The sequence below is a fragment of the Tursiops truncatus genome, chromosome 21 (assembly GCF_011762595.2).
Source record: "Tursiops truncatus isolate mTurTru1 chromosome 21, mTurTru1.mat.Y, whole genome shotgun sequence".
NCBI classification, from domain to species: Eukaryota; Metazoa; Chordata; class Mammalia; order Artiodactyla; family Delphinidae; genus Tursiops; species Tursiops truncatus.
Window position 1 is genome coordinate 3,710,038 of NC_047054.1, and position 9,725 is coordinate 3,719,762.

Below are 9,725 nucleotides of genomic sequence, written 5' to 3' on the forward strand. Positions count from 1 at the left end.
AAATGTTATTTCATGTGAATATTGAAGTTTGTATATATTTTGCATATTTATCATAAAACTGTTGCATTAGTCATATATTTTAACCTTTGCTTAGCTGCAAATGGAAATTACGAATAAATGGTATAGATTTAGTAAATCTACATTGAAAACTCAGGTGTTGTAAATTGACAAATAAATTGTACAGTTATTAAATAATTAAGTTCTATAATACTGAATTGTCTGCTCTAAGAATGAAATACAGTAAAATATAGTTAAATAAAATATCATTTTAGGTACTAACTATTACTCTATTAATATGTGCTACCTTGGAAAAACTAAACTCTGACAAAATAAACTTCCACAACTGAATGAAGTGGCTCTTGTTCTGAACACTTGAATTTCCTCTCAGAACTTATTTCATTTCCATGGCTCTTGTGTAGAACTCATATCCTATGTCACATAAAAATATTACATTTTAAATTCTTACTGAGAAATCCTTACTGTAGTGTATAGACACATAAGGATTGGGTAGCATGCATACTTAGGTAAATGTACAGAGAGATTTTCTTTGCAATTTTTAAAAAGAATGTGATGTATGACACTTACATTCTGTTTAAAATTGCATAGAAACACTGAACTTCATACAGTTCCTATAAAAATAATTTAATTTTGCATTATGTTCATAAATCATCTCTGGTGTTGAATACATATATAAAAAATGTAATGGATTCAAATAACGTAGAGATATGTATGTTCAACTTATTGATGAAAATACCGGATCGTAGATCCTCTTAAGAGTAGAGAGATTTCATGGTATATACTCTTTGTATTAACTCCCGGTTTATAAAAAGTTTCCTGGTTTATAATGTTCATTTCAGTTGTGAAATATTTAATGTCACAGGATGGCACTTGATTTAGCATGAAAGGGAATCTATAGCATGGACTTAAAATCCATGGATCCTTGCGTTTCAGTCCATACTTTTAAAACGTTGTGTCAGTTTTAACAATCACCATTAATTCACTTTGCTATGAGACATGTAATTTATAATTTACCTTGTTTTATGAACAACATAGTAACTTCTATTATTTTTTTATTTTTTTGCGGTACGCGGGCCTCTCACTGTTGTGGCCTCTCCCGTTGTGGAGCACAGGCTCCGGACGCGCAGGCTCAGTGGCCATGGCTCACGGGCCAACATAGTAACTTTTAAATTTCTATGTGTAATTTTTTGAAAACTGTAATTTTTATTGTATTATACAAATAAATGAAGATATAAAGATGAGTGCTAGGGAGATAACAATGGAGAAATATCACAAAGATTTATTTTAATCTGAATGAAACCAGAAAATTGTTATCAATAAACATCATTGATAAGAGTTTTTAATTTATTTAGAACAATGACTACTATATTTCCCATTTTGGTTATATGACATATATTTGTGGATTTCCTTCTTTTTGGCTGAATCATATTCATATATATATTCTATGAATGTATATATCACAACTTCTTTATCCGTTCATATCTACAAATGTTATATCCTCTTGTTGGATTGACCCCTTTATCATTATATAATTATATATATATATATATATATATTATATAATGAGCTTATTACAGTCTTTGTAATAAAGATGCTGACATCCTTACTGATTGCAATAATTAAAGTTAATTAGGTTTAATTAGTACAAAATAATTAACAGACTTCACTTGGAAAGAACATTGTGTGATGTATCAAAAACATTTTTTCTAGTTCCAGAATTTATTATTCCAAATTATTTTAATGTCACCTATATTCCAGGCACATATTTTTTGATCCCCAATCTTGGGAATTCTTCAGGTGAAATTCAAAACTGGCTCTACAGACAGAGGGAAGGGAGAGACCAAAGGAAGAGGCTGACTATTTCAGATTGGTAAGTGGCAGTTCTGATAATGTTTATACAGAGGACTAATAGGGGTTCATTCACTTATTCAGTCCAGATTGTCTCAATAGCACATTACTCTCTCAAGTCTGCATCCCCGAAATGGCTGCCAATATGGGAATAGTAGGCAGAATGTACGGTCCAAGGACAGAGAGAGGGTAACAAGCTTCCAGTTGTCTGGTCCACCTTGTGGGTCAACTGGTGGTCAAGTCCTTCTGATGACCTCCTCCAACAACATTAAGAGGAAAAAATGCATATATGTGTATATATATATATATATATATATATATATATATGCATTTTTTCCTATATATATATAGAGAGAGAGAGAGAAAGAAAGAGAGAGAGAGAGAGAGGGGGAGAGAGAGAGAGAGAGAGAGGGAAAGATAGAGAGGGGCAGATAGACTACTTAAAATTTAAATTGTAAAATTTAGTCACTTTGAAATAGTAGAACATTAAATACATATGCTTTTTTTTCTTTAAAGCATTTTATCTAAGGATTAGATTTAAATTGATAGCTAAAAGATACCCTAGTAATTATCTAATTAAACCATATAATTTCATAGAAAAATTAAGGTAATCTACTGGGATAATAGAATCATTATCTAAGAGTCTATGTTGAGACTCTGGATACAGGTACAAATGTTTGTTTTAGGAAAATTTTGCTCATTGATTATTTTATTTATATTTTCTTAATTAACCGCAAGAATGTTTTCACATTTAAGTTTTAATGTTATGTTTTTCGTGTATGCTTTGCTAATTTTTAACCTTTAGATGCAAGTATAATTAATACATGTATAACCTAATGATTAAAACATTGAGTATGAAACAAGGCATGTGTTCTATGAAACCAAAAATCACTCCTCTACGTCTATCATCTACAAAGAGATCATGCAAAGTTAAACATTTCAAAGGATTGCAGGCAAGTGAGGGGAACAATGTTAGTAGGTAAGGTAACAACAAAGAAGCAAAATAAATGAGTATGATTTATTATGCTATTGATACAATGCTAAAAATAAATGTCACTAACATATAGACAGTTTTAAGTAAACAAGCTGACTTAAATAACTTTAGAAAACAGTGTTTTGACTAGAAACCCTAAGGCTAATGATTAAAAAATTGTAATAAAAACAAAAACTGTATTAAGTTCTTCTGCCCATTTTTTAATTGAGTTGTTTGTTTTTCTGATGTTGAGTTGAATGAGCTGTTTATATATGTTGGATATTAACTCCTTATCGGTCATATCATTTGCAAATACTTTCCCCTATTCAGTAGGTTGTCTCTTCGTTTTGTCGATGGCTTGCTTTTCTGTGCAAAAGCTTTTAAGTTTATTTAGGTCCTATTTGTTTATTTTTGCTTTTATTTCCTTTGCTTTAGGAGGCAGATCAAAAAAAAATATTGCTACGATTTATGTCAAAGCGTGTTTTGCCTGTGTTTTCCTCAAGAAATTTTATAGTATCCAGTCTTATGTTTAGGTTTTAATCCATTTTGAGTTTATTTTTGTATATGGTATTAGAGAATGTTCTAATTTCATTCTTTACTATGTAGCTGTCCAGTATTCCCAGCACCACTTATTGAAGAGACTGTCTTTTCTCTGTTGGATATTCTTGCCTCCTTTGTCATAGACTAATTGACCATAGGTGTGTAGGTTTATTTCTAGGCTCTCTATTCTGTTTTGCTGATCCATGTGTCTGTTTTTGTGCCATTACCATACTGTTTTGATTACTGTAGCTTTCTAATATAGTGTGACGTCAGGGAACATGATTCCTCCTGCTCTGTTCTTTGTCAAGATTGTTTTGGCTATTTGGGGTCTTTTGTGTTTCCATACAAATTTTAAAATTATTTGTTCTAGTTCTGTGAAAAATGCCATTGGTGTTGGTATTTTGATAGGGATTGCATTGAATCTGTAGACTGCCTTGAGTAGGATGCTCATTTTAACAATATTTTTCCAAAGAGGAAATTCAGAGGCCAACAGGCACATGAAATGATGCTCAACATCACTAATCATCAGGGAAATGCAAATCAAAACCACAATATCACCTCACACCTGTCAGAATGGCTATCATCAAAAAGAACACAAAAAATGTTGGTGAGGGTGTGGAGAAAAGGGAACCCTCATACACTGTTGGTGGGAATGTAAATTGGTACAGCCACTGTGGAGAACAGTATGGAGGTTTCTCAAAAAACTTAAATTAGAACTACCATATGACAGCAAGTCCACTCCTGGGTATATATCCAAAAAAACAAAAACACTAATTTGAAAAGGTACATGCATCCCAGTGTTCATAGTAGCATTATTTACAGTTGCCAAGATATGGAAGCAACCTAAGTGTCCGTCAACAGATGAATGGATAAAGAAGGTGTGGTGTGTATATATATATATATATATATATATATATATATACACACACACACACATACAATGGAATATTACTCAGCCATAAAAAAGAATGAAATTTTGCCAATTGCAGCAACATGAATGGACTTGGAGAGCATTATAAGTCAGACAAAGACAAAGTATTTGTTATCACAAATACTGTGTGATAACACTTACATGTGGAATCTTAAAAATACAACAGATTAGTGAGTATAACAGAAAAGAAGCAGACTCACAGATATCAGAGAACAAACAAGTGGTTACCAGTGGGGAGATGGGGACGGATAGAGTTAGAAAGCTTCTTTACAGAATAATCCCAAATGATATATTGATATGGGTTTCTTCCCTTTCTGAGATGGAGCTTATTCATCCCTCCTCCAAAATGGGCTGGAATTAGTGATTGCTTCCAAATAATAGAATATGGAAATGAGAAAATGTAACTTACAATAGAGAAATTCGGCAAACACCACCTTAACCAACCTTAAAGAAGTGATCAAGGTTAACTGCATCAGCAATAGGGCATTTTGGTATCAGCCTTTTGATACCTGACACAGTGTGAAGAAGAGCACTTCACCTCCATCTGTTTGTCCTCAAAATCCATAACCCAGTGCAACAGTGGGACAAAGAAAATAGCCACACCCCAATTGAGGGACTTTGTACAACTCTTCAGAACTGTCAAAGTCATGGGAAAACAAACAAACAAAAAACAAGGAGAATCTGAAAAACTGTCACAGAATAGTAGGGACTTAGGACACATGATAACTAAATGCAAAGTGACCATCTGTGATTGGATTCTGGAACAGAAAAAAAGGCATTAATAGAAAAACTAGTGAGATTCATATAAAACCTCAAGTTTAGTTAATACTAATGCACTAACATTAATTTTTTAGTTTTGACAAATGTGCCATGGCATGTAAGATGTTAGCATTAGGGGAAAATGAGTAAAATATATGTTGGAACACTCTGTACTATCTTTAAATCCTTTCTGTAAAGCTAAAATTACCCCAAATTAACATTTATCTTATTTATTAGAAAAAAATGAGAGAGAGAGAAAACATTGGAACAGACCATCAAGGATTCAAAACTTGAGGAAATGAAAATTTTCATGATTGCACCAGAAGGAACTTCATCTCACCAACATGCCGGCAGATATAGCGGGAGGAAAATGAAATGAATGCTATAGGAAGGAAAATGAAATGAATGCTATAGGAAGGAAAATGAAATGAATGCTATAGGATTAACATCTTAAGTCTCACAACAGTTTAAGAAGCATTACTCTAGCTAGCAGCTACGTTTTATGTGAATTAAATTTTCTTTTTATAGTCTCCCCCCACCACATAATTTATTTGAAGCTTGCCTTATTTTCAGGTGGGACTATAACTGAATTAAAATCATCCTTAATAATACAGTGTGTGATACAAAATTTGTGGCTTCCCTGAGTTGGGATAACAGGGTTTCATTCAGATAAACGGTGTGGAAAAGAGGTTGCTGTGTTAAATGGAGTTGTCCTTTCACATCTGTTCTCTACACTTGCCAGCTGAGGAGCTTTTGAACAGACTCTTATCACTTCTTCTGTTTGACTTCAGTTAGGAAATAAGAGGGTGGAGGAGGGTAGAATTGTAATTGATAATAGCTGTATACTCCACAGAAGCCTCCTACTGGGGGGTTTCTCCTGCTGGTTAAGCTTTCTATAGCTTCTAGCAAAGGGTCCCTGCTTTGGGCTGAATTGTGTCTCCCCAAAATTCATGTCAAGGTCGTAAACCCCAGTACCTCAGAATGTGACTGTATTTGGAGTTAGGTCTTTAAAACAGGTAATTAAGATTAAATGAAGTCATTAGGGTGGGCCCTAATCCAGTATGATTAGTGTCTTTATAAGAAGAGGAGATTAGAAAACACACATGCACAGGCAAAGGACCATCAATAAGCCCAGGAGAAAAGCCACAAATCAAATTAACCCTGCTGACACCCTGATCTCAGACTTCTGTGCCCCAGAACCATTAGAAAATAAATGTCTGTTGTTTCAGCCACCCACTCTTATAATTTGTTATGGCAGCCCTTGCAAATGAATACACTCCCACACCTGTCTCCTTTAGCACAGCCTCCTCTTACTACTGTTGCTAGTTCTGAGATGCTTCACCATCTCTTGCTGGTTTCCCTTATCCCTGAAAAATTCTGTAAGTTATTTTTAATCAATCACCGAGATTTTAGTATATTATGTTATCTGCCAGGATCCTGTTGGATGTATTACTCATCACAAAATAAACAAAGTGAACAGTCCTTTTCTCTAGATATTCTAAATAAAATATATGTCAGTTTTCTGGATTATGAATTACAAACTGGATTTTAAACAAATGTTCTCAATGAGACATAGCTGGAGTTTGGGGGTAAGTATTCCACTAATTATCATTCTCATGTAGCTTAGCATCTTTGAGTTTATATTAATACGATTAATTTATACGTATACCAAAATATATGTTTAAGTAGCCGGCCTCTTTAAATTATGAGACTCTTAAAAGAGTAAGTCAACATTTCTTTGCCAAATGTGTCACCTTCATTTTGAAACTCATTTAAATCACCATTTCTTGTCACACATAAGATAATTAATCCTATTGCTTTGTATTACATCTTGCTTTTGAGAAAACTGATGTAATTCATTTGGATTACTCTTTCTGTCTAAAAAATAAATCCTACTGTCTTCCAGTGATGAAGAAGATTTGTCATCACAGGGTACTAAAGATCTTCCAGGAATGTTTAAATTTATTATTTTTTTTAAATTAATTTATTTATTTTTGGCTGCGTTGGGTCTTCATTGCTGCGTGCAGGCTTTCTCTAGTTGCGGCGAGCGGGGGCTACTCTTCTTTGCGGTGCACGGGATTCTCGTTGCGGTGGCTTCTCTTGTTGCGGAGCACGGGCTCTAAGCATGCGGGCTTCAGTAGTTGTGGCACGCGGGCTCAGTAGTTGTGGCTCGCGGGCTCTAGAGCACAGGCTTAGTAGCTGTGTCCCACTGGCTTAGTTGCTCCGTGGCATGTGGGATCTTCCTGGGCCAGGGCTGGAACCCGTGTCCCCTGCATTAGCAGGCGGATTCTTTAACCACTGCGCCACCAGGGAAGTCCCAAATGTAAATTTAAAAGAAATGTGTCAAAACTGGCTATATTAATAAAGGTGATTTTAGATTAAGTCTATTGTACAGCTTGGTGACTATTCCAAAGTACTACTTATTGAAATAAGTATGTTAAAAGTTAATTTCTGCTTGTTTTTGTTTGTTTGTTTTTAGTATCTTCAAAATCTGTTATTCTCTGTGATATATTTACTTTAAGGAAACATGGATTATTAAGTACTGACAAAGTCTGAGCAGAAAAAAAAATCTTTATACTAAAGAAAAGAGAGAAAAAACATAATTTTAAATAAATTCCAAATTTTGAGGTTCATAGTATTGGCTTTTTTAGGCAATGCATTTGTTATTTACCATTTCTTATATTTGAGGTATTAGAAAATTTCAAAGAAATCACTACATATTTTTTTTTACTTGGCTCTTGCTAAATATTATTGTTGTATGGACAAGGCTTTGTAAAATGAAATGACTTAAGTTGATTTATATGTGTACGATATATATTTTCCCCATGACTCCAAATTCAGGTGAGACTATAAACCCCTTGGATTGTGCATAAATGTTCACTAGGCATTGCTGCTTAAAATTTTTAGAAAGATAAAAATTACTTAGTCTTTTATGAAAGCATTGTCCATCAGGTTGCATTTAGAATGGTACAGAAAATTCATGAGAGTAACAATTCATGTGTCTGTCAGTCAGACTAAAATGGATACATTAGATTTCATAGAGAATCAAAATGAAACAATTGCCCTGCTGATTGTAGGACAAATCAGTGAAGCCTCTTACAACATCTGCTGGAAGTTGTTAAGTGTTTGCTGATATGAAGCCTGCCTTCTATTCCCTGCCATCACTCAGAGAAGTCCTGACCAGTTTAGAAATCAGTGTTCACAGATGCACATAAATCACCAGAGATTAGTGTTATATTTTCAAAAAGCTGACTTTTTCTCTTGTGCCTCTGAAAGTTTAGCAAATTATTTAATATTCATTTTCAGATTCAGAAGTTGATTAAATTATTCTGAAGATCTTAAGGTAATCAACCAGAATTTGTCACCCAACTTAATATGTAAAGATAATAGTGATATTTACATTTTCTTAGCAATCAATAGTTTTCTTGATTCCTCGCTTTACACTGTAAAATTGAAACACTACTGGAATATAAGGAGAAAAGAGTGAGATGCAGGGCATCATCTTTATTGAAGATTTCCATGTGGTTGGCTTTGGCAAAAGGGTTAAGAATGACCAGTAGGATTTCAGCCCTTCTAACTTCACTTTTTATCCTCTCTGGTCTTTAAATTTAGCTCTATTTCATTTCTATAGTAGCGCTTAGTCCATCAGCTAGCAGAAACAGACATTTTTAAGAAAGTTATAAAAGTTCTCTTTTAGATTTACATGTCCTAATAAACATATGTTAACAATAATATCTACCTTAGAATGTAGGACTAATTTAGTTATCTATAAAATATACTGAGAACAGTGTCGAGACATATTAAGAAATACATAAATATTTTCTATCATCATCATTACCCTCATTATTATTATGAGAAGAGTTATTTGATTCACAAAAGTGTATTATAGACATCTACTTTGCTTCAGGAATTTAAAAAAAGACTCTGAAATATTTTCAAAATAATACAATAGCTTATTACCCAGTAGTATAACCTAAAATGTGATTCCTGAGTGTTCTGAGCCCTTGCGGTTTGACTCTTTTCCTCAGTGGAATCATCAGAGGATGCCCTTAAAAATTCTCTAGATTACAGCTACGTTTTCCTTTGGACCTAAATTATCAGTATCCCTATTAATGATAGTTAAGATTAATCCCCTTACTCATCAAGGTAACTCTTGCTGTTGCCTGCTAGTTCAGTAAAAACCTTATCTTCCTATTGAAGCAACCAATATGTGTATACCAGTGAAGTATTTCTCACTAGGAAAGCAAAAATTCTAAGCCAGATAATCCCAGTAGGCCAGGGAAGGGGGAGAAGGAAAAGCAGATTTTTTTGTTTTTGTTTTTTCAGTTGAATCATCACATGTAATAGTGAAAGATATGACTGCTTTTTCCATCTATTTTTGTTCTTTTCTTTTTGTTTTTATTTTTTTAAACTCTATGTTCTAACTGAAGGAGAGGAAACTCCATCATGCATTGCTAGTGTATCCCTAGAGCTACTCAGCTAACGTCTACATATATTATCAGCTGACAGGCTTCATTACTAAATTTTCAATATGTTACTTCATATTGTAAGGACTGTTGTTCTAATGTGAGGGGCAGTATGATAAGTCCAATGAAGGAGGTGGGTTTTGTAAAAATGTATTTATCATATAAATAAAAACACTTTTGAAGAGTCTAG

General features: G+C 33.7%; 1 long non-coding RNA gene across 1 annotated transcript in view; it reads left to right on the plus strand.

The window, feature by feature from the left end:
* The window catches only part of LOC141277487 (uncharacterized), a 46,492-nt gene extending 44,603 nt beyond the window's left edge, over positions 1 to 1,889 (plus strand). The window contains exon 3 of the long non-coding RNA XR_012328963.1: positions 1,777 to 1,889. This is a non-coding gene — a long non-coding RNA (uncharacterized lncRNA). The remainder of the gene's footprint in view (positions 1 to 1,776) is intronic.
* Positions 1,890 to 9,725: the final 7,836 nt, after the last annotated feature.